Source organism: Sciurus carolinensis, chromosome X (genome assembly GCF_902686445.1).
Source record: "Sciurus carolinensis chromosome X, mSciCar1.2, whole genome shotgun sequence".
Lineage (NCBI taxonomy): Eukaryota > Metazoa > Chordata > Mammalia > Rodentia > Sciuridae > Sciurus > Sciurus carolinensis.
In genome coordinates, this window is record NC_062232.1 from 49,550,882 (window position 1) to 49,573,799 (window position 22,918).

General features: G+C 39.4%; 1 protein-coding gene across 6 annotated transcripts in view; it reads left to right on the plus strand.

Moving 5' to 3' along the window:
• The first annotated feature begins 17,550 nt into the window (after positions 1-17,550).
• The window catches only part of Heph (hephaestin), a 76,982-nt gene continuing 71,614 nt past the window's right edge, over positions 17,551-22,918 (plus strand). For 3 of the 6 annotated variants that reach the window (XM_047535801.1, XM_047535799.1, XM_047535804.1), the window contains exons 1-2: positions 19,286-19,490; positions 20,354-20,399. The gene's annotated coding sequence lies outside the window, so the exon portion shown is untranslated. Of the gene's footprint in view, positions 17,738-19,285; positions 19,491-20,353; positions 20,502-22,918 lie in introns of those variants that run through there. The other 3 variants (XM_047535803.1, XM_047535800.1, XM_047535802.1) reach the window with 2 other exon arrangements.

Genomic DNA, 22,918 nt, shown 5'->3' on the forward strand with positions numbered 1-22,918 from the left:
AAAAAGGAACTTTACAGTTTAACCAAAATGGGAAGAAGCAGCTAGATTGCTTCTTTTGCTGGTCCCACAGGAGCATTTCAAATGTACAGAATCAAAAGCCAGGTAATATGCATATGTAGATTTAGTTAGCCAGTGTCAGACAGGCCCCCCAGGGCTGTCTCCATTCTCATCTTCCTTGTTTCTCAGGCCAGGCGGTACAGCCCTTAGCCTTTGCTCTCAGCATGAGGAAGTTGCCCTCAATTTCAGAGGGGTGCTTAATTTCAGTCTGTTTCAAAGCCTCTTCATTGCTTTGTTCTCAAGCCCAATTCTTTTTTCATTCCCAGGAGATGTAGTAGCAAACACCATTACAGGGGCTGGCCTAACCATGGCATGGAGAAAGTGGCTGATTTAAGAGGCAAACAACAACACAACAAAAACCCCACAAACAAAAACACCCCCACTTTCCTGCCAAACTGACGGTTTACTTTGATAAAACTGGACCCACTAGTGAAGACTTCATTCCAGTGCTCCTTCTGCCACAAATCCATGTGTGACTTGAGGTGGGCTATTTCTTTTTTGAGGGGCCCTAGACTTCCCACTTGTAAAATATCCTTGTATTAGCAGATCTTTGAGGCCCCTTCTAGCTCTACCACCCCATGATTCTATGACTCAGACTTTTGGATTAGAGCCCACAAACATCCAGAAGGCATAGCAGGTGTCTGAACAGAATTTACAGGCCTCCTACATTTTCATGAGTGAATTTATGGCCTGTTCATCATTTGAGAAATGGATTGTGCTGGATTTCAAACTCTGACTTTCTTTTTCATATGCAGAAAACTCAGATATTCTTACAACTGCTCTTCCGTGAAATGCTAATACAATGAAAGCTCAGTGGTAGAGCACTTGTCTATCACACATGAAGCATTGGGTTCAATCGCACCACCACATAAAAAAATAAATAAAATAAGGGTATTGTGTTCATCTATAACAAATTATTTTTCAAAGATAAAGAAAAGGAGCTATAAGTCAGGGAATTTAGATCTCTACATTGAAAAAAAAAGTAGATTGTTTCCTAGAGCCTCCAGAAGAAATAGAGCCCTGATGACACCTTGACCTTAGACTGGTGAGACCCATTGTAGACTTCTAACCTATTAAAATTGTAAGATGATAAATCATGTTTTTTGTTTTTTTTTGCTGTGCTGGGGATTTGATCCCAGGGCCTTGCGCTTGCAAGGCAAGCACTCTACCAACTGAGCTATATCCCCAGCCCCTATACATGTTTTCTTAACCACTGAATTTTTGCTAATTTGTGATAGCAGATATAGGAAAATAAAGGGTCAAAAGGCCTAATTCTATGTGCTGTTTTTTGCCACATACTAGATTCCATTATCTTTCAAAGATTTAGAGTCCTCATCTGTAAAATGGGCATAAAACCACCTTGTTTGCCAGTATCACAAGTATCTGGGAGGATCAACTAAAATAAAAGTGTCACATAAATGCAATATGGAATAGTTCTCTATGACACACATAACTGCTATATAAATAACAGACAAGGATCTGGGCCCCATGGCATAGGCCTGTAATCCCAGTGATTTGGAGGCTGAGATAGCAGGACTGCAAGTTTGAGGCTTGGCAGTGTAGCAATATCTTGTCACAAAATAAAATAAAGAAATAAACAGAGCTAAAAAATTAAACAGGGCTAGGAATATAGCTCAGTGATAAAACACTGTTGGGGTCAAATCCCAGCGCAAAACAAACAGTGGAAAAATGTTAATAAAACAATATTATGCATTTTCTTATTTTTTGTGGGGGGACAGTACTGGCGATTATTGAAATCAGGGACACTCAACCACTGAGCCACATCCCCAGCTTTATTTTGTATTTTCTTTAGAGACAGGGTCTTACTGAATTACTTAGTGCCTCACTTTTGCTGAGGTTGGCTTTGAACTCTGGATCCTCCTGCCTCAGCCTCCAGAGCCTCTGGGATTACAGGCATGTGTCACCGTGCCCAGCATTATTATGCATTTTCTTTAAGTAAAACATATATATACACTTGTACAGTTACAAAACAATAAATACAACTGCATAATTACATATTCCATCACAAAAGGCAAGTTTTTTATGTAAAACACATGCATAAGCACACAGACACAATCTAATAAAATCATAACAAGACCCTAAGGGGTATAGGACAGTGTATATATACAAGGATTGAGATGATGGTCAAAGGGAACATTGTCTAATCTGCAATGCTTTAATATTTTTTCAAAAATAATGTTGCCAGAGATTACTTTAAAATAAAAATTAAAGGCTGGAGAGCTGGGGAGATAGTTCAGTTGGTAGAGTGCTTGCCTTGCAAGCACAAGGCCCTGGGTTCGATCCCCAGTACCACAAAAAAAAAAAATTAAAGGCTGGAGATGTACTCAGTGGTAGAGCACTCACCTACCACACAGAAGACCCTGGATTCCATCCCCTATATTGCAAATAAATAAATTAATTAAATTAAAATTAAAATATATTAAAATTATATTTATAAACATCATTCTCCTCTTTAAGAACCCAGGTTATCTGTGGCTGGTGTAATCTACGAATTCTTGAATTCTTGTTGCTCCCTACCACTGAGCCTTCGCTGAAGGATCCTTCTCCTCCTGAGGCCTAACGCATGGTCTCTACTCCTTAAAGACAGAGAGCTTTTTACCCTGATTTAGTTTTAAGACTCAGAGACACCAACCTGGAACTGAATCTTTTAATTCCACTTTGATGTTCTGCTACTTCCTAAGTGTGGACTTTAGCAGGTTTCTTATACCTCATTTGTGCTTCAGTTTCTTCATTAATAAAATGGAAAGGAAAGATGATGCTCAGTTGTAAATGTTAAAAATGTGTAAGTTGCTTTGTTACAATAAAACTAAATGTGTACACACACACACACAAATAGACATAATAGTAGTACCTACCTCAGTTGTTGTAAGGATTACATGAAGAAATACCAGAAGGTACATAGGAAGTGTCCTACACATAGAAATTTCTCAACAATGTTAGCTGATATTATCTGTGAAATCTGCATAATTTTGACTACTAGTTCTGACTGGTGTGTTTTAGTCAAAGGAAGTCATGGTTCTTACTTCTCCAATTCATTTTAGTTTTATAAGAAATTTTAGCCAGGTGTGGTAGCACATGCCTGTAATCCCCACGACTTGGGAGGCTGAGGCAGGGGGACTGAAAGTTCAGGGCCAGCCTCAGCAACTTGGGAAAGCCCTAAATGACTTAGTGAGACCCTGTCTCAAAAAATTTAAAAATTTTGTTTAATCCCAGGAAACAAAATAAAATAGAAAGAAAGAAAGGAAGAAAAAAAGAAAGAAAGAACATTTTAGGATACTTCTCTTTCTTAGTCAATTATTTATTTTTATTTTTTTAGTTGTAGATGAACATGACAGCTTTATTTTATTTATTTATTTTTATTTGGTGCTGAGAATCAAACCCAGTGCCTCACATGTGCTAGTCAGGCACTCTACCACTTAGCCACAACTCTGGCCCAGGCAATGTTATATATAAAAATAAATGTAAGTAGTTCTGGGTGTAGCTCCATGGTAGAGTTCTTCCTAGGATGTGGAGGCCCTGGGTTTAATTCCTAGTATCACACACATATAATAAATATGTAAGGAAAATTTATATATAAAAATATAATTTTAACACCCTGAGTCCAATTTAGCGGTGTAAACATCTTTGCCCTACCATATCCATCCTACTTGAAATACTTTTCCCCTCAATTTCTACTAATCCAAATCCTTTCTCTCCATGAACAAATTGAAGTCCCATTTTGTTCACAAAATCTGATTCCAATCTTCATTACATGTTTCTTTCTCCAACTTCCTAGAACATTGTGTTTTGTTTTGTTTTGATATGAAGCCTCACCATGTTGTCCATGCTGGTCTCAAACTCCTGGAGTCAGGGTGTCCTCTGCCTTAGACTCCCAAGTAACTGGAACTACAGGTTCAGGCCACTGGTCTGCTTCCTGGAGTTTATTTATCTATATATATTTAGGGTGCTGGGGATGAAACCTAAGGTCTTGGATGCTAGGCAAGTACTCTACTAGACTCTAAGCTACATCCTTAAACCTTTTTATTTTTATTTTGAGACAGGGTCTCACTCAGTTGCTGTTGCTGGCTTTGAACTTGGAATCCCCCTGCCTAAGCTTCCTGAGTAACTGTGAATACAGACATGCACTCTTGTGCCTGGCTGCTTCAAGTCTTTAAAATAAGAACTTTTTAGTAGGCCATGGTGGTGCACATCTGTAATCCCAGCCACTGGGGAGATTGAGGTATGAGGATTGAGAGTTCAAAGCCAGCTTCAGCAATTTAGTGAAGCCCTAAGCAATTCAGGGAGATACTGTCTCTAAATAAAATACAAAAATGGGCTGGGGATGTGGTTCAGTGGTTAAGTTCCCCTATGTCCAATACCTGGTACCAAACAAATAAACAAACAAAAAACAAAAAAGACAACTTTTTAGTAAATAAATCTATAGAGAAGTTTTTGATGAATAGAGTGAAATTTCTAGAAGTAAGGCTGAGTCTCTATTATGTGATAGTTTTGATCAACATGAGGAACTTTTTGGAATAAAAGACCCTTTTATATGAAACAGAAAGGATTATCAGTGTAAAATACAGATTCCAAATTGCCATCATGCACGGAAATGACAGTATTTAACAAAACACTTCATTTCATTAGAAGACTGGAGAGAAAAACATTGATGTAATGTTTAAATACATATTACCATGACTTGCATTTTATACTAGTTTTCTTACAAATCCTCTGTGAATCCACTTTTTCTTTAAGAGCTTTCAACTAAAAAATAATGTAAGAGTTATAAACTCTTGGCACTCAAAGTAAGTAATTTCTATGAGATAATGTGTTTGAGGGACTTCGTAAATTTAAAACTGGTAACTTATAGTAATATATAGACTCAAGGGACTTTTTCTACTGCTCACTACCCCTAGTCACCTGTATGCCCTTCTGTAGACGTGGTTATAACCATAATTCAGTGCCTGATTACACATCTCTATGTCCAAAAATCACTAGAAGATAAAAATAAAAACGGACCAAGATAACCTCATTTTTAATGTCTCTTTAAAAGAATAGTAAATAGTTCTGTTATTTAAAAACATTTTCTTTCTCCATTTTTTTTCATTTTTGGTACCAGGGATTGAACCTAGGGGCATTTAATCACCGAGCCACATGCCCAGCCCTTTTGTATTTTGAGACAGGGCCTATGCTAAGTTGCTTAGGATCTTGCTAAGTTGCTGGGGCTGGCTTTGAACCTGTGATTCTCCTGCCTCAGTATCTCAAGTCTCCGACATTTAAGGCATGTGCCAGCACACCTGCCCTGATCGGTCTGTTTTTCCCACTTATTCCTCTATCCCTCTACTTTTATTCCATTTTTATCCTCTACTTTTATCCCTCTACTTTTATGCACCATTTTCTTTATTTCTTTTGGTACTGCAGATTACCAGTACAAAACCCTGGGGCATTTTACCACTGATCTACATTCCCAGTCCTTTTTATTTATTTACATTTTTAAATTTTTGAGGTGGTCTTGCTAAGTAACTGAGGCTGGCCTCAAACTTGGAATCTTCCTATCTCAGTGTCCCAAGTTGCCAGAATTACAAGCATTTGCCACTGTGTCTGGATCCCTGCATCCCTTTCTATGTACTTTTTCTTTTCTCTCCATTTTCTCTTTCTCTTCTACCTGAATCCTTCATCCTCATTTTCTCTATCTTCACCCTTGTTTGCTATCTCACTCTATCTTCTGTCATCACACAACACTCTTCTTTTTCTATCTCCAACTTTTGGTGTATCTCTGCCTCTGTTTCTCTGTATCTTTGTTTGACCTCTCTGCTCCAGTCTTTCCTTATCTGTCAATTTCTCTTTAACAGAAAACCAGCTGGCCTCAAATATCTTAAATACTAGACTACTCACTATGAACTATGTAATCTTTCGAACTTTTAAAATTGTAACTTTTTATGTTTTTAATATTCCACAGCAATGTCTACACCTTAGAGAGCTACCTGCTTTTATTTATGGCAATTTCAAAAGAATTTCTCTCTAAAATATTATCTTTATATTTTTCAAATTTGTGACACTAAATAGACTTGTTCTGGGTGTTGAAATGGGAGGACAACAAATAGCTGCCCAGGATGCACCAAATAAATTGGGAATGCTGCATCAAAAGACTAAGCAAACTGGGTTCAGTGGTGCATGCCTGTAATTCCAGTAACTCAGGAGGCTAAGGTAGGAGGATTGCAAGTTTGAGGCCAGCCTCAGCAACTTGATGAAATCCTATATCAAAATTGAAAGGGCTGGGCATATAGCTTAGTGGTAAAGCACCCCTGTACTCAGTCCCTAGTACTCCATTGCCCCCCTCCCCCCCCAAAAAAAAAGAGGACTGAGCAGGCACTAGGAAAGAACAATTACAGGCATTTCTGCTTCATTTTCTCTCTTTTGTGAGGTCACATTGGAGTAGAATGTTGAGGGCCTGTATTCGGTTCCTGACTTTGGCATATTTTTTTCTTTTCATTATGACTTTAGAATTTAATTGCAAGAGCCTTACAGTCCTCATTCACTAAATGAGGAATAACAAACTCTGACTACCAGACACACATTCTAGGATATCTGAAAATCAAAATAAATAATGGATATGGAAGTGTTATGAGAAAATGGACTTTTATATAAAAGTTCAAGATTCTTCTGAATTCTAACAACTCATAAAACTTAAAAAGATCCTAGGATTCTTACCTAAAAATTTCAAGTTCAGACTGGGAATGTGGCTCAGTGCTACAGTGCTTGTCTGGCATGTGGGAGACCCTGGGTTTGATTTTCAGCACTGCAAAACAGAGTAGAAAAAACTTAAGGTTAACCATCTTTGAGACTATATGAAATAATTTTGAAATAGAGTCAATGGTGTACTCTGAGCTGAGCATATTTCCAATCCTGAATTCACACCCAAGGCTGGAATGCTGAAAGTCTCCCTGGTGACTTTGACTTTGATGAATTGACTGATGGTTAGTAAATGGTTTCCTTAAACCAATACATGGAAAGTAAATAAGCCTTTGCTCTTTTTCCTTCCTTTCCCTGAATGTGTGTCACCATAATCATCATTTAAAGGTAACAGTTATATTACCTTATTCTTCCTGGTGCTATATCAAGCCTGCCGCAAATCAAAGTGTCCTTTGATTTCTTATGACCTAAGGGAAAAATGAGTTTTTGAAATTAATATATTGGTATTTTAAGATAATAATGGACGAAGATGATAGAGGTAGAATGTATTAGTGTAAAGGGGTAGGAGTTCAAATGCCTTGTTTCTAGTCACAAGGGTTGAGGGATCAGCTCAGTGCTGAGACAAGGTGGTGAGATTGATCCCCAGCACTGAAAAAAAAAAAGAAATAATAATAATAAAAGACAGATCTGGAGAGTAGAGCAAGTGAGTGCAAGTGTATCACAGGGAGGGAGGAGAGGAGAGAAAGACATGGTACTGAGAATGAGATCGACCAATTATGTTATGTGCATGTATGAATATGACATAATGAACATAATGAATCTCACTGTTATTTATACTTTTAATGCAGCAATAAAGATGAATGGCTTGGGGCTGGGGAGATAGCTCAGTTGGTAGAGTGCCTGCCTCATAAGCACAAGGCCCTGGGTTCAATCTCCAGCACCGCTAAAAAAAAAAAAAAAAAAAAAAAAAAAACCAAGCCATTCATACATATATATATATATATATTTTTTTTTTTTTTTTTCTTTTTTGCGGTGCTGGGGATTGAACCCAGGGCCTTGTGCTTATGAGGCATGCACTCTACCAACTGAGCTATATCCCCAGCCTTTTTTTTTCTTTTTAATACTGGGGACTGAGCCCAGGAGAATTTACCACTGAGCTACATCCCCAAATTTTTTTAGTATTTTTTTTGTTGTAGGTGGACACAATACCTATATTTTATTTTTATGTGGTGCTGAGGATCAAACGCAGGGCATCACACATTCTAGGCCAGCATGCTACCACTGAATAACAACCCTAGCCATCCCAAACAGTTTTTAATTTTTATTTTGAGAAAGGGTATCACTAAATTGCCCAGGCTGGCCTTCAATTTGCCATCTCCTGCCTCAGCCTCCCAAGTCTCTGGCAATTTGGGCCTTTCTTGGGGTTCTGGGGATTGAATCCCTGCTCACTTTACCATTGAGCCACATCCTAAGTCCTTTTAATTTATTTATTTTTAAAATTTTCAGACAGGGTCTTGGTAAGTTGCTTAAGGCCTCACTAAAATTTCTGAGATTGGCTTCAAACTTGCAATCTTTGTGCCTCACCTTCCTAAGTCTCTGGGGTAACAGGGGTGTATTACCACACCAGGATAGCTTCATATTCTTAAAAAAAACCAAACAAACAAAGGGGGGTCTTGAGTCAGATCTTGGCCAAGATAAAAGATATTAATGAGACAGTTGACAAAATTTGAATATGGTCTATTTATAGAATTATATCATTAATTCTGGCTTGGATAACTGTACTATGGTTATCTAAAATATTATCCCTAGGGAAAACTGGGTGGAAGATACAGGTATATAGAAACTCAATCTACTATTTTTGCAAATCTAAAAGTATTCTAACATTCAAATAAAAAAGAAGAAAAGAAAAAATATTGAAGAGATGAGGCATCCATGAGCCAAAGAATACCAAAGACTGCCAGCGACCACCTGAAGCTTAAACAAAGGAGGATTATTCTCTGGAGACTTCAGAGAATATATGACCCTGTTAACAGTTTATTTTCAGGCAACCAGCCTCCAGAACTGTTAAGAATACATTTATATTCTCTTAGGTCAAACATTTTGTGCTACTTTGTTATGACATCCCTAGAAAACTAACACACTCCACTTTCTCAACCGTCAACAGCTCGGCAAACAAATTTACTTAGTGTCCTTGGTAGTTTTAGTGTTGATAATAGTGTGCTTCTGGACAATGGAATAGTCAGTCAATTTTTCTTGCACTGGAAACAAAGAGAGAGAACACATCTGTGTGGCTGTCTGTCACTTCGATCATTGCTGTGGAGAAATATTTTCAAAGATATGATGATTAAATACCTGAGAAATTTTTTTTGTGATACTGGGATTGAATGTAGGGCCTTCCACATAGTAGTCAAGTGCTCTACCACTAAGCCACATCCCCGCCTTCAGTACCTGAAAAAATTGAGACTATTGTAAGTGATTCTATTTATTTTTTTATTTATTTATTTTGGTGGTACTAGGGATTGAACCTAGGGGCACTTAACCACTGAGCCTCATCCCCAGCCCTTTTTTGTATTTCATTTAGAGACAAGGTCTCACTGAGTTGCTTAGTGACTCCTAAATTGCTGAGGTTGACTTTGAAGTGTCCATCCTCCTGCCTCAGTCTCAGAGTTGCTGGGATTGCAAACATGCCCCACTGTGTCTGGCATTAAAGTGATTCTTAAAGTTTTTTAAAAAAATTCTTTTTCAGTTGTAGATGGACACAATACCTTTATTTTATTTTTATGTGGCACTGAAGATTGAACCCAGTGCCTCACACATGCTAGACAAGCATTCTACTACTAAGCTACAATCCCGGCCCTGTTAAAGTGATTTTTTTTTTTGCTGTGCTGGGTATTGAACCCCGGGCCTTGTGCATGTGAGGCAAGCACTCTATCAACTGAGCCACATCCCCAGCCTTTAAAGTGATTCTTAATCATTGCAAATTATCAACTGTATAAAGGGTTCTACAAATGTTTATGGACTGAAATTTTATTGTTTAGCCATTTATTGCTTTTGCCAACAAAAATCAGGAAAACATGAGTATTATAGGTGAAATTTGGAAAACTTCAAGCCAAATCTGAATGAAAGCTGTTAATTCATCTGTTCCTCCTCCATTTGCAAGTACTGCTCTAACTTAAATCAGGGATGAAAGAAAGGACTCAGGGTTGCCTGAGACAGTTCTACAGTAGATGAGTTAACTAAGAAATCCCCAATTAAGGGACTCAATAATGACAAGTCAATTAAAATAGTGATATAAACATTTATGTCTGCTCTACAATAAATATAAGAGGGAAGATCTCTAGACAAAAAGCAGGATGAAGAAAATGAAGTGGAAAAAAGAAAAACACCCTATAATGTAAAGTTAAAGGAAGTGTGCCTAGCATGCAGGAGGTCCTGGGTTCAAACCCCAGAAGGCGGGTGGGGAAAGGAAGTGGAATTGTTAAACATTTGTTTTTGTTTTCAGTGATGAGGATGAAACTCAGTGCCTCAGGCATGCTAAGAAGCAAGTCCTCTACAGTTGAGTACTACCCCCACCTAGAAGTGGGATTAACATAAATAGAATGGGCCACTTCTCTACTAAGCACCAAACAATTGGCAGTTGGCTTATCTGGAAATCAAAGGAATTAAAGACATTAAAAGGAATTTTCTGAGAACTAAATACTGACAGAAACAAAAAACAGCATATATATATATATATATATATACTGAATATGTAGGACGGATGGGTCATTGTACTGAGAGCGAATGAAAAAGTTCACTGGAGAATTTTCTGAAGAGTGGGACTAAGAAAAGATTACATAAAGCTTACTAAAAAAGAGGGGTGGAGGTGTAACTCAGTGGTACAGGACCAGGTTAGTGTTTAAGCAAGCCTTGGGTTTGATCCCAAGTACCAAACAACAAACAAATTAATCCCTGGTTGAGTGCTGTGGCACAGGCCTGTACTCCCAGCAATTCAGGTGACTGAGGCAGAAAGATCACAAATTCCAGGCCAGCCTTGGCAATTTAGTGAGACCCTGTCTCAAAAATAAATAAAAAGGTCTGGGGATATAGTTCAGTGGTAAAATGCCCCTGGGTTCCATCCCCAGTAATGGAGTGTATGTGTGTGTGGGGAAGGTACAGGGAGAGACCTTAACAGACTAGTCATCTGGAATCCAGGGCCTATGCCTGTAATTCCAGGGACTCAGGTGACTGAGGAAGGAGGATCACAAATTCCAGGTCAGTCTCAGCAACTTAGCCAGGACCCTAAACAATTTAGTGAGTCTGGAGACCCTGTCTCAAAATAGAATATAAAAAAGGGCTAGGCTGGGATGAGGACATATAATGGGGGGTGGTCGGGGTTAGCGTTAGGGTTAGGGTTAGGTTTAGGGTTAGGGTTAAGGAGGTGGTAAGAATGGAGGAAAGAAGGACTGTATAGAGGGAAAAGAGGGGTGGGAGGGGTGGGGGGAAGGAAAAAAACCAGAATGAATCAAACAACATTACCCTATGTAAATTTATGATTACACAAATGGTATGCCTTTACGCCATGTACAGACAGAGAAACAACATGTATCCCATTTGTTTACAATAAAAAAAAAAAGGGCTAGACTGACTGTGGTGGTGCATGTGGGTAATCACAGCAGCTCTGGAGGCTGGGGCAGGAGGATCCAGAATTCAAAGCCAGCCTCAGCAATTTAGAGAGGCGCTAAGCAACTTAGCAAGACTCTGTCTCTAAATAAAATACAAAATAAGGCTGGGGATGGGGCTCAGTGCTTAAGCGCCCCTGGTTCAATGCCCCTGGGTTTAATCCTCAGTACCAAAACAAAACAAAACAACAAAAAACTGCCATATCTAAGTTACCTAGTGATCAAAACTTTTCGCACTTGGAAAAAAACAATGCCCTTCCCCCCAAAAAGGAAAAGGAGTTGATCACTATAGGATGAGAAGTAACCATGAACTCTGGGTTTCCTGTCCACTCTTCTCTACTCTTCATTCTATCTTTTTTTCTGAAAAAAGTAACTACCACAGCAAGTTGTTCCTATCCAAAAAAGTATTTTAATATATCACATCTGTATAAAAGCATTCATTTAAAAATCAATTACACCCTTTTTATTTTTACAATTTTTATTGGTACATTACAATTATAACACTGGGATTCATTATGCTATATTCATACATGCATCTACTATAGTTTTTGTTTCTTTTTAGTTATATATAACATTAGGATTCAATTTTACATACTTACAAAAACATGGAAAATAATTCGCTCAAATTCAGTTGTGCATGGTGGTACATGCCTATAATCCAAGAAACTCGGGATGTAGCTCAGTGGTTAGGTGCTCCTGGGTTCAATCCTTGGTATTCACCCCCCAAAATTCAGTACCCAGTACTTCCCCTTTCCTACATCTCCTCCCTCTCTCCGTTCACTTCCCTCTACTCTACTGATCTTTCTATTTACTTTAAGATTTATTTTTGTTTAGTGTCTTGTGGACATACATGATGGTGAGATTCACTGGTATATTCATGCATGTATATAGGAAAATTAGGTCAGATTCATTCCTCCATTCTTCCCTTTCCCATCACTTCTCCTTCTCCCTCCTTCCTCTTTATCTAGTCAGTCTTTCTTTTATTTTGATAGCATCCCTTTTTTCCCCTTTTCTCTCTTTTTTCCATCCTTATTTTGGACTGCTAGCATCCACAAATCAGAAAGAACATTTGACCTTTGTATTTTGGGAATTGGCTTATTTTGCTTAGCATAATATTCTCCAGTTCCATCCATTTACCAGCAAATGCCATGATTTCATTCTTCTTTATAGCTGAGTAATACTCCATTTGGTATTTATACCACATTTTCTAATTTTCTGCATCTTTCTTTTTTTTTTTGGTACTTGGGGCGTTGAACTCAGGGGCATTCAACCACTGAGCCTTATCTCCAGTCCTACTTTGTATTTTATTTAGAGACAGGGTCTCACTGAGTTGCTTAGCACCTCGCTTTTCTTAAGGCTGACTTTGAACTCCAGATCCTCCTGCCTCAGTCTCCCTAGTCACTGGGATTACAGGCATGTACCACTATGCCCGGCTTTCTGCATCATTTGTGTGTGTGTGTGTGTGTGTGTGTGTGTGTGTGTGTGTGGTACTGGGGATTGATCCCAAGGCCTTGTGCATGTGAGGTATATCGCCAACTGAGCTATATCTCCAGCCCTTTCTGCATCATTTCCCTTGAAAAGAGATAGCCTTCTTGGTGATAATTTTTTTCTATCCACAATTCATGTGAACTTGAAAGTAATTATTGAAAGCAGTAAGGAACTATAAATTGGACTATAACAAGCACAGAATCTCCAAACACTTACCTGACTTAGTAACTTTTCTGTTATCATTGTGATTTAGGTATTCAGATTACAGAGGAGATGTTTGTATAAGGTAAAAATGCACTAGCACTTGTTGACCACTTACTGTGTGACGTGTGCCACACTACACCATTTACAGGCAGTCCTCCATTTTATGTTCACAGCTGGATTCAACAGATGACAAAACTGAAGCTCAGAGAACTCTGTGACTTCCCTACTTCACACATTTTAGGGGGAGGCCGAGCCAAGTTTGAAACCAGACTTGTCCATGGCCAGAACCCACCGTCGGGAAGCCAAATGAAAAAGTAGAGGAGAGCTGGAAAGAGGAGCTAAGCCATTTAGAGAGCTGCTAGAGGCAGGCAGCTGGAAAGCAAGACATGGTAACTGAATAGGGAGGGCAAAGGGGGTTCCCCCAGGCAGGCTGGAAGGTCTGAACCAAAGGGAGTAAGGAGGACTCCTGGGGAGTCTCAGGGAGGCTCCACATGAATAAAGAACCAGGAGACTGAAGAAAAGTCCCAAAGAATGGACACCTGAAAGCCTGAAGAGTGGGAGCTCAAGGGTCAGTCTGCAGACGCAGTGAGCAGCTTGAGAGCAAGAGTCCCTTAGAGCAGTGGTCTTCCAAGCAAGGTCATCAGACCAGCGGCTTAGGCAACCCCTGGGAATACGCAAGGAATGCAATTTCTTGGCCACACCAAGGACTGACTAGAGTAGAAGCTTGGAGTCTTCACAAAGCCTGGAAGGGAATCTGGTGCACCCTCAAGTTTGAGACCCACTCACTGCCTTGGAGGACTGGAGAAAGCAGCAAGTGGAATTCAAGCACCAAACAGTATTCCCAGTGTTCCTAGTGTCCCCAGAGGAGCCCAGGGGAGTTGCACATCACAGCTATGGAGAGCGACCTTTTCAGAGTATGATGGAGTTGCTGGCCAGGAGTGGTGGCTGGGGAGTGCAAAAGGAGGGCTGTGGCTTCAGACACGTGGAGTAGGGGGTGAGATCTCTGGGGGCAACCCCTTCCCCATGCCCCTCTGCCTTTCCCAGAGGCTTTCTTTTCAAGAGCTGCTAAGCCCAAACTCATCCCAGGGTGCTGAGATGAACCAGGTGGACTGGCTATGCCAGGGCACTGCCTCTGGCTTTTCCTTTTCACCATGTAGCTGGTGGTGTCACAAAATTTCCCTGTAGGGAAGATGGGAAGGAAAAGAACATTTATTGAGGGCCTCAATGTGCTGAGCCCTGTGTTAAGAGTTCACACAACTGCCAGCTTAATGAATCCTCACAATATTCCAGTCATCAAGTATTATTGTTCCTGTTAAAAGGTTGAGGAACTAGACTCAGAAAGGTCAAGTGACTTTCCCAAAGTCACACAGCTTAGGAGACAGTTAATATAATCTCTGATTTTTCTCTTTATATATATATATTTAGATATAATAATACTTGTACATCTTTATGTGGTATATTATGATAATTTTATACATTTATACAATGAGTAATTACCAAATAATATTAATAAGCACTTTAATCACTTTCAAGGTTAATCGTTTTTACATGTTTGGAATTTTGTACTTCTCTAGTTATCTTTTTTGATTTTTTTTTCTTGGCACCAGAAAATGAACCCAGGGCTGCTAAACCACTGAGCCACATCCCCTCCATATCCCTTTTTATTTAATTTTATTTCTTTTTAAATTTGGAGACAAGGTCCCGCTAAGTTGCTTAGGGTCTTGCTAACTTGCTGAGGGTATCTTTGAACTTATGATTCTCCTGCCTCAGACTCCCAAGTCACTGGTATTACAGGAGTGTGCCCCTGTGTCCTGCTTCTCCTGGTTATCTTGAAATATATTTTTAAAGGTCAGGCTGGGTGTTCCATGCCTGTAATTCTAGCTACTTGTGAAACTGAGGCAAGAGGTTCACAAGTTCAAGGTCACTCTGTATAACATTGTGAGACTCTTTCTCTTGTCTTTTTTTCTTTTTTCTTTTTGGTCCTGGGAATCAAACCCATGGCCTTGTGCTTGCAAAGCAAGAACTTTACCAAGTGAGCTATATCCCCGGCCCCGAGACTCTTTCTCAAAAGAAAATATATTAAAATTACATTCAGATGTATCATAGATTGTTGTAATGAATAGTTACCCCACTATGTTATAGAAAAAATTTCTCTTCTCTGTGTTTTGGTGCTCCTTATCTAATTTCATACTGTCCCACCTCGCCCTTGCCTTTTCAAGCCTCAAATGACCATTGTTGCTCTCTATTCTTCTATGAGATCAACTTTTCAGTTTGTATAAATGAGTGTGAACATACAACAACCCTAGTCTTTCTAACTAATCCCTGTGCTTTTCCCACTAGACAACATTGTCCTAATTATGAAGTTTCTGTGGTCTTCTCATCTTTGAAGTCACTCTAGGACCATGTACTTCTGATGGTCCATCCCAGAGTAACCTGAAAATATTTTTTAAGTAGATGAATAAATGAAGGAATGGATTAGTGACAGACTTAAGACTTGAAGCCCCCTTAAGGACCTTCTGATCTTGTGCTTCTCATACCTGCTTTCAGTGTCCTACAGGTTTATTCTTGGTGCATGAAGGTTAACCACGTTGCTTGGGAGTGCAGGCATACAAAGTATGAAGGATACCTGGGTCCTTTTGTTCATACCCATTTCCTTTCTCCCTGTGAGGTTACTAGAATATAGCCCCACTTTGATATATTTTATTTGTTTGTTTGTTTTGTTTTTTAGTACTGGGGATTGAACCCAGGGGTTCTTTACCACTCAGGTACATCTCCAGTTGTTTTTAATTTGTATTTTGAGAAGGGGTCTTTCTAAGTAACTGAGAGCCTTGCTAGTTTGCTCAGTCTGGCCTTGAATTTGTCATCTTCTTGCTGCAGCCTCCCTAGTTGCTGGGATTACAGGCCTTTGCCACCATGTTCAGCTACTGTGGGCTCTTTAGTAGCATAAGTAGAATGCAAAGTCAGCATTTTAAAATCATTCTTCCTTTCAGTCATAAATTAAAACAACTGGCATTAATGAGGAAATAATAATTTAGATCTTTTTATTCATCAAAAATTAAGTTGGGTACAGTGGTGCACACCTGTAATCCCAGCGGCTCTGGGGATTGGGGAGGATGATCACAAGTTCAAGGCCAGTCTTAGCAATTTAGTGAGGCCCTAAGCAACTTAGTAAGACCTTGTCTCAAAATAAAAAAAAAAAAATGAAAAGGGTTGGGGATGTGGCTCAGTGATTAAGTACCCCTAGATTCAATCCCTAGTAACCAGCAGCCCCAAATTAAAACAGCTCTAATTTTTATCTCTTTACTGTGCCAGTTACTGTGTTTAATAGTTTATGTGTATAATTTTATTTCTTTCCTCCAAACATTCATATGAAATATTGTTATCTTATCCCCATTTTACAAAAGTGAAAACTGAGGTTTAGAGACATAAACTATTTTTTGAAGATTGTAGAATCAGGAAATGCCAGAATTGGATTTGAATCCAGGATGTCTCATTTCATTTTATTTATTTTGAATTTTTAAAAAATATTTTTAGTTGTAGATACACATAATACATTTATTTTGTTTATTTATTTTTATGTGGTGCTGGGGATCAAACCCAGTGCCTTACATGTGCTAGGCAAGTGCTCCACCACTGAGCTACAGCCCCAGTCCCTCATTTCATTTTAGTAATAATGATGTCATATTCAAAGGGTTATATTATAAAATAGCTCTATGAGGACTTGTCAATTCTTGCCTGGTGCTTTTTTTTTTGTAAATAAAATATTATTATGGTACATATATACCTTTTGAGTTACAACCGCAGATTTGAGTAGTTATGACATAGAAACTTTATGTTCTGCAAACAAAATATTTACTAAACTACCTTCTAAACAGGAAAAGTTTGCCAACCCCTCTTCTAGAGGTATCTACTTAAACTGCTTTTCAAGTGACCCCTGAGATCAGGTAACAGCCTGGGATTTGCAGAAGAGGTGAGCACCCTGTGTCCTTTCAGTGAAATTGGTGAATAAATAATACAAGCCCGGAAATCTGGCCTAGCTTGCCTTCCACAGTTTTCACTGTGTTGACTCAAGAGTGTCTATAATGACCTGTTTCTTGTTGTCTTTCATGAGTCAGAGGAGAGGCCTTATCCCTTCCCCTCCCTGTCATAAATGCCTTAGATCCTGGACTTGGATCCCAGGTTAATGGGTTTGGTTCTCTCCTTCCCTCTTCAGTTTCAAGGTCCACATCTGTGCCAGGTAGACAATCCCAGGTGCTGCCGTGGCCTGATTCAGCTTCCCGTGACCACTGAGCTTTTCTGAGGGCGCTGAGGCTAGTGGCTCCTCCCTTCTCTTTACTGGTGTGTTCACTTTGCTTAGCCTGGGCTCCAGTCCATGGGGCAGCTCTTAAGTGTCTGAGTACTCTTAAGAAACTCTAGAGTTTTATTACCCAGACTTTGCCCCACCATCTTTGCCTTCTTTCTGAAAGTTCTTTTCCCTGTATTCTGCTCCAGACTCTTTAAATCTGGGAGAAGAAAATGTGTAAGCTTATCTGAAGAACGGCATCTGTTCCTAGCCAAGATCTCCTCATCACAAAGTAAGGATAGCAGGTGATAGAACTACCATTGTATCTGTCATCTTCCTATACCTGCGTCTGGTAAGTAGATGTTGTTCTTTCCATAGAGGCATAGTGTACTCAGGCTTAGATCCATGAATTATTCCCCACCCATTCTTTGCTTATACCTTGCACCTCTGTACACTACTTTCTCTTCTACTCTTAATATTTAGAATGTGCCTCCTTCATAGAATCTGGGGTAGTAATTTTACAGAGCTGGGAGTTTCCATATCTAATTCAAGGTCTTCATTATATAAGTAGAAATAGGTTCAGAGAAGAAGAAGGTCCTGGGCCAAAACCACATAGCAGTACTGACACAGCAAGGGGAGCTGGGACCTAGGTCACGCAGGCCAGTCAGTTTTCAGCAACTTTTTTTTCTAGCAGGAATAGGGATGGCCTCGGAATTTAAACAAATACAGATTTCAGTTTCACCCTAAAATTTTAGGGCTATTTTGCTTTTTAAAATTATTTCTAATTTTTTGGGGGATCTTAGTTTTCAGGCTGTTGACAATCCTGTGTTAATCTGGGATATCTTCTAGCTACATCTGATTCCATCAGACAGAAAATGTTATTAATACCTAGGATTTCACTCTAGGATCTGCTAGACAGAGGCATTGTTAATGTATGTTAAAAAATAGAGCAGTCAACTCTGCAAGCTGAGGCAGGAAGATCACAAGTACAATTTCAGTCTTGGCAACTTAGCAAGAGAACTTGTCACAAAAATGAAGTTAAAAGGGGCCTGGTTAAGTAGCTTAGTGGTTATGTGCTCCTGAGTTCAATCCTCAGTAACACAAAGAAACAAAATAAAACAAATCTAGTAGTGATTGGTGGTCACTCAATAATTAAGTAAGCCACCTCAACAGGGCTATTTCTCTTCCTAGCAGCACTGTGTTTGTGTCATACCTAAGAGTCTAGTCAGACTCAGTACAAGTTCCCCCTTTTACTTCCTAAATGTGTGACCTTGAATAAGTTACCTTCCCTCTCCAAGCTTAGTTTTCCTCAGTTGTAAAACATGGAGACTTAGAATACCCAGCTCACAAGATAATTGTGAGACTTAAATGAGACAATGCATGCAAATTGGGCCTCCCATAAAAGCTGTTTCTTTTCTTACTAGTTTTATTTGTATCCTTTACCAAGCAGCCATTGGATAATAGTGCTGCTAATTGTATTTCTGAGCAAAAGGGAGTTGAAGCTGATGGGGACTCTTCCCACACCTAGTAATCCTTGCAAAGGACCCATTTCTCTTTTTCTATTTCTTTTTGTGATGCTGGGGCTAGAACTCAGGGCCTCCGGAATCTTAAGTAAGCACTCTACCACTGAACTACATCCCCAGCCCAGCCTATTTCTTAAATGGGACTGTTGGAATCTGCCTGCGGGCTTGGCTGGCCCCTCTGACTGTGCATTCCCTTCCCGGCTCAGCAAAGATCAACTAGTAAGCTGCGATAACAGAATGCAGCCCACCCCCTTGTAATTCCTCTTGTTCAGATCCTCACCAGGATTTGGAAAACACCCGGATATGGTCAAATAACCATCCCGGGTTTTGTACCAAACCGGGCCCCGGAACAGGACATTCCAGTAGTTTAGTTTCTGGAAAAGAGGGCACCCAGCTCTTTCCCCTCCCCCATTCCACACACCCCAGTAACCCCCGCCAAACTGGAGTCCCGGACTTAATTTATGAGAAAGGCCCTGTAACCCAGGATACTGAGTGAACAGGGCGGGCAGGCTCAGGCTGGGGTCTGCAGTTCAGCATCAATGGGCCGCTGACATGAATATGGAAGGGTTTTCTCTAGCAAAGGTAAGCTTTCTTTCCTCTTTCCAAACAACCTCATCCGTCTCCCTATGCTAAAGCCCTTATTCAGCTGGGGTTAGGGAAGTCCTGGGCGGGTGGAAGAGAAAGTCAGTTAGAAAGAAGTTGGGGGAAGTTTGGCTGGGTGCAGAGGGAAGTTACAGGAGACAATAGGCTCCTTTTGTTTGTCTCTCCAAAATGGCCAGAATCACACTGGTTTGACTGTTTTCAGGACAAATCTGGAGTCATAGAAAAGAGATCATTTTCCTGTTGAAATAACTTGCTCATCTTGTATCTCCTAGGTTGGGGAGGCTTTTTTGAGATGATGAACCTAAAGACTACATAAATGGGAGGTGCAAACCCTTGAAAGCAATCTTGCTTGGTTTCATATTTTAAGACAAGTTAGTCACAGAGTAAGCCAATAAATGATAGCTGAACTAAGTTAAAAGTCTGAATTAATTTTTCACTCTTGCTGTCTAAATAGAAATATTTTGGTAAACATGGGTTCAAATTCTGGCCTTGCTAGTAACTGGTGGTGTGAATTTGAATAAACCCTTTTGTAACTCTGGCTTCAGTTTTCTATATATTGTAAAAAAGATGGTTTCTAAAGATTTATATGGATGTGTGGATCTATAATACATTCAGTTTCTCATTAGTGAGCATCTATTATATGTCAACAGAGTCCTTTGTTGAGGGCTCAAATATCCATTATTTTGCTTGAGCCTCAAAACTGGTGAAATACCATTTTGGGGAATGAGAAAACTGAGGCTCAGATAGGTGAAAATAATTTATTGAAAGGTCATATAGCTATTATACATAAGAGATGGGATTTGAATCAAGGTTTTTAAATTCTGTATATTTTTTTATCGCAGGACGAAGAAAGAACAACAAAGAGTTAAGAAAGCAGAGGACCAAAAGGTGAATCTTTTTAAAAAACTTTTTTAGGTGTACATGGACACAATACTTTTATTTATTTTTTTGGAGTGGTGAGGTTCGAACCCAGAGCCTCACATGTGTTAGGTAAGTGCTCTACCACTGAGCCATAACCCCAGCCCCAAAAGGTGAATCTTGATGGAGGATTTTATTAGGAAGTCTTCTGAGTAATTGGAGACAGGGTCTCAAGGGTAGCTCAGTCATTCCTATTTAATTGAGTGGTCTTTTGTCTGAGATGAACCTGTTCAGTCCAGTGTACCCACCTTAGAGTGGGAGATGGAGGCAGAAAAAAGAGAATTGTCATATTAAAGAAACAACTTGCAAATTTTATGGAAAACAGTGATGCAAATCATGATGAATGATGATGATGACCAGGCCCAGGTGACACTGGGATGATGGGAAGGTAAGGTAAAGCTGGGAAAGGCTTGACTTAATGGTGGTTGACTTTCTCTCCAGGTTGTAATAAGGTCTTAGTTCACATTATTTAAACTTATGTCTGACTCCCAGAAGCCCAGAAATTCTCTTTAGCTTTTCCTTACTTGAATGTCTCTTCCTTCTACCTTCATTTTTACTTTAAAAAATTTCCTTTTTACTTTTTCCCAGGATTTTTGCTCACTTTACCTATTTCATTTTTCCTTTTTCCTTGCCCTTTTCCTTATATCAGTGTTCTCTGTGGGCTCAGCAGAAAGAAAAATATCCTTGCCCAAGTGAAAAGTTTGCACAGGGATTTCACAACTTTCATCTCATTTGAACTTCATAACCTTCTAATGAGGTGCCTAAGATAGATATTATCTCCATTTAAGAGATGAAGAAACTTAAGCTCAGGAAGTTAGATGACTTGCTCAAAGTCATGAATAAACAATGAATCCAGAACTGGAACCAATATTTTTTTTTTCTGGTGCCTGAACGCTTTCCACTTTTCCATGAAATATCCAAGTGGTTCTCAAGGAATTTTATGGATTGTTTCTTTCTTCTGCCCTTAAAGTATATGGTTGAACCAAATTAGACAACAGCAACAACAGCAACAACAACAGTAACAGCAATGACAAATTCAGCCTTAGGGAGAAAGAAAGGAAGTTAGTAATTAGAAGGAAGAAAAACTAATACTTATCAGGTGCCTACTAGGTCCCAGTTACTATATAAAGTTACCACATATAAACACAACTTAAAATAGTACTCAAACCTAAGTTTGTCTGAATCAAAAGTTTTGGTTCATCCCCTCCCCCACACTAATGATTGAACCCAGGGATGTTCTACCAAGCTACTTCCCCAGACCTTTATTTTATTTTAGGTACTGGGGATTGAACCCAGGGGCACTTTACCACTGAGCCACATCTCCAGCCCTTATTTATTTATTTATTTATTTATTTATTTATTTATTTCTGAAGCGTTGGGGATTGAACCCAGGACCTTGTGCATGCTAGGCAGGCTCTCTACCAACTGAGCTACATCCCAAGCCCTATTTATTTATTTATTTATTTATGGTACTGGGGATCGAACCCAGGGGCACTTAACCACTGAGCCACATCCCCAGTCCTTTTTTGTATTTTATTTAGAGAAAGGGTCTCATTGAGTTGCTTAGGGCCTCGCTAAGTTGCTGAGACTGACTGTGAACTTGTGATCTTCCTGCTTCAGCCTCCCCAGCTGTTGAGATTACATGTGTGCACCACCACACCTGACCCTTTTTTATTTTGAAGACAGGGTCTTTGTAAGTTGCTTAGTGCCTTGCTAAGTGGCTAAGGCTGGCTTTGAACTTGCAATCCTCCTGCCTCAGCCTCACGAAGCACTGGAATTACAGGTATGCACTGCAGTGCTTGGCTTGATTGTGTGCCTTTTTTATACTCATGTTTATGTGTCTGTATGGTTAGAATGTTTCACTGTATATCAGAAATTAAAGAGCATATACATATTTGTGACTATCCATAAAATGGCAAAGCTCTGGGTTGGGATACAGTTCACTCTTGCCTAGCATGCGCAGGACTTGGGATTGATTCCTAGCACCATGAACCAAAACACACAAAAACAAACCAAAAGGTAAAGTTTTGTAGGTATGACAGGTTTTATTTCTATATCTATTTTTTCTCTCTCTCTTTATTTTGTACTGGAGAGTGAATCTAGGGATGCTTTACCACGAGCTACATTCCTGTTTTTTATTTTTTTGTTTTGAGACAGGGTCTCTCTAGTAGCCCAACCTGGCCTCAAACATGGGATTCTCCTGTCTCAGACTCCTGAGTAACTGAAATTATAGGCATATGCCACTATGCCTGGCTATTTTTTCATTTGTTATAATAATAGCCACTATTAGTTTTTGGCACCTTGTGCACTTAAACACTTCTTTGTATTTTACGCACTTAGAGGTATTAATTCATTTTATCCTCACAACTCTATGAAACAACAAATAGTATTAAAGATGAAGACTCTGTGGTTAGAGTAATAAAGCACAGCTAGGACACACTGCTCAGTAGTGTGATTTTCAAGTCTGTGTCCAGACTACAAACATGGAA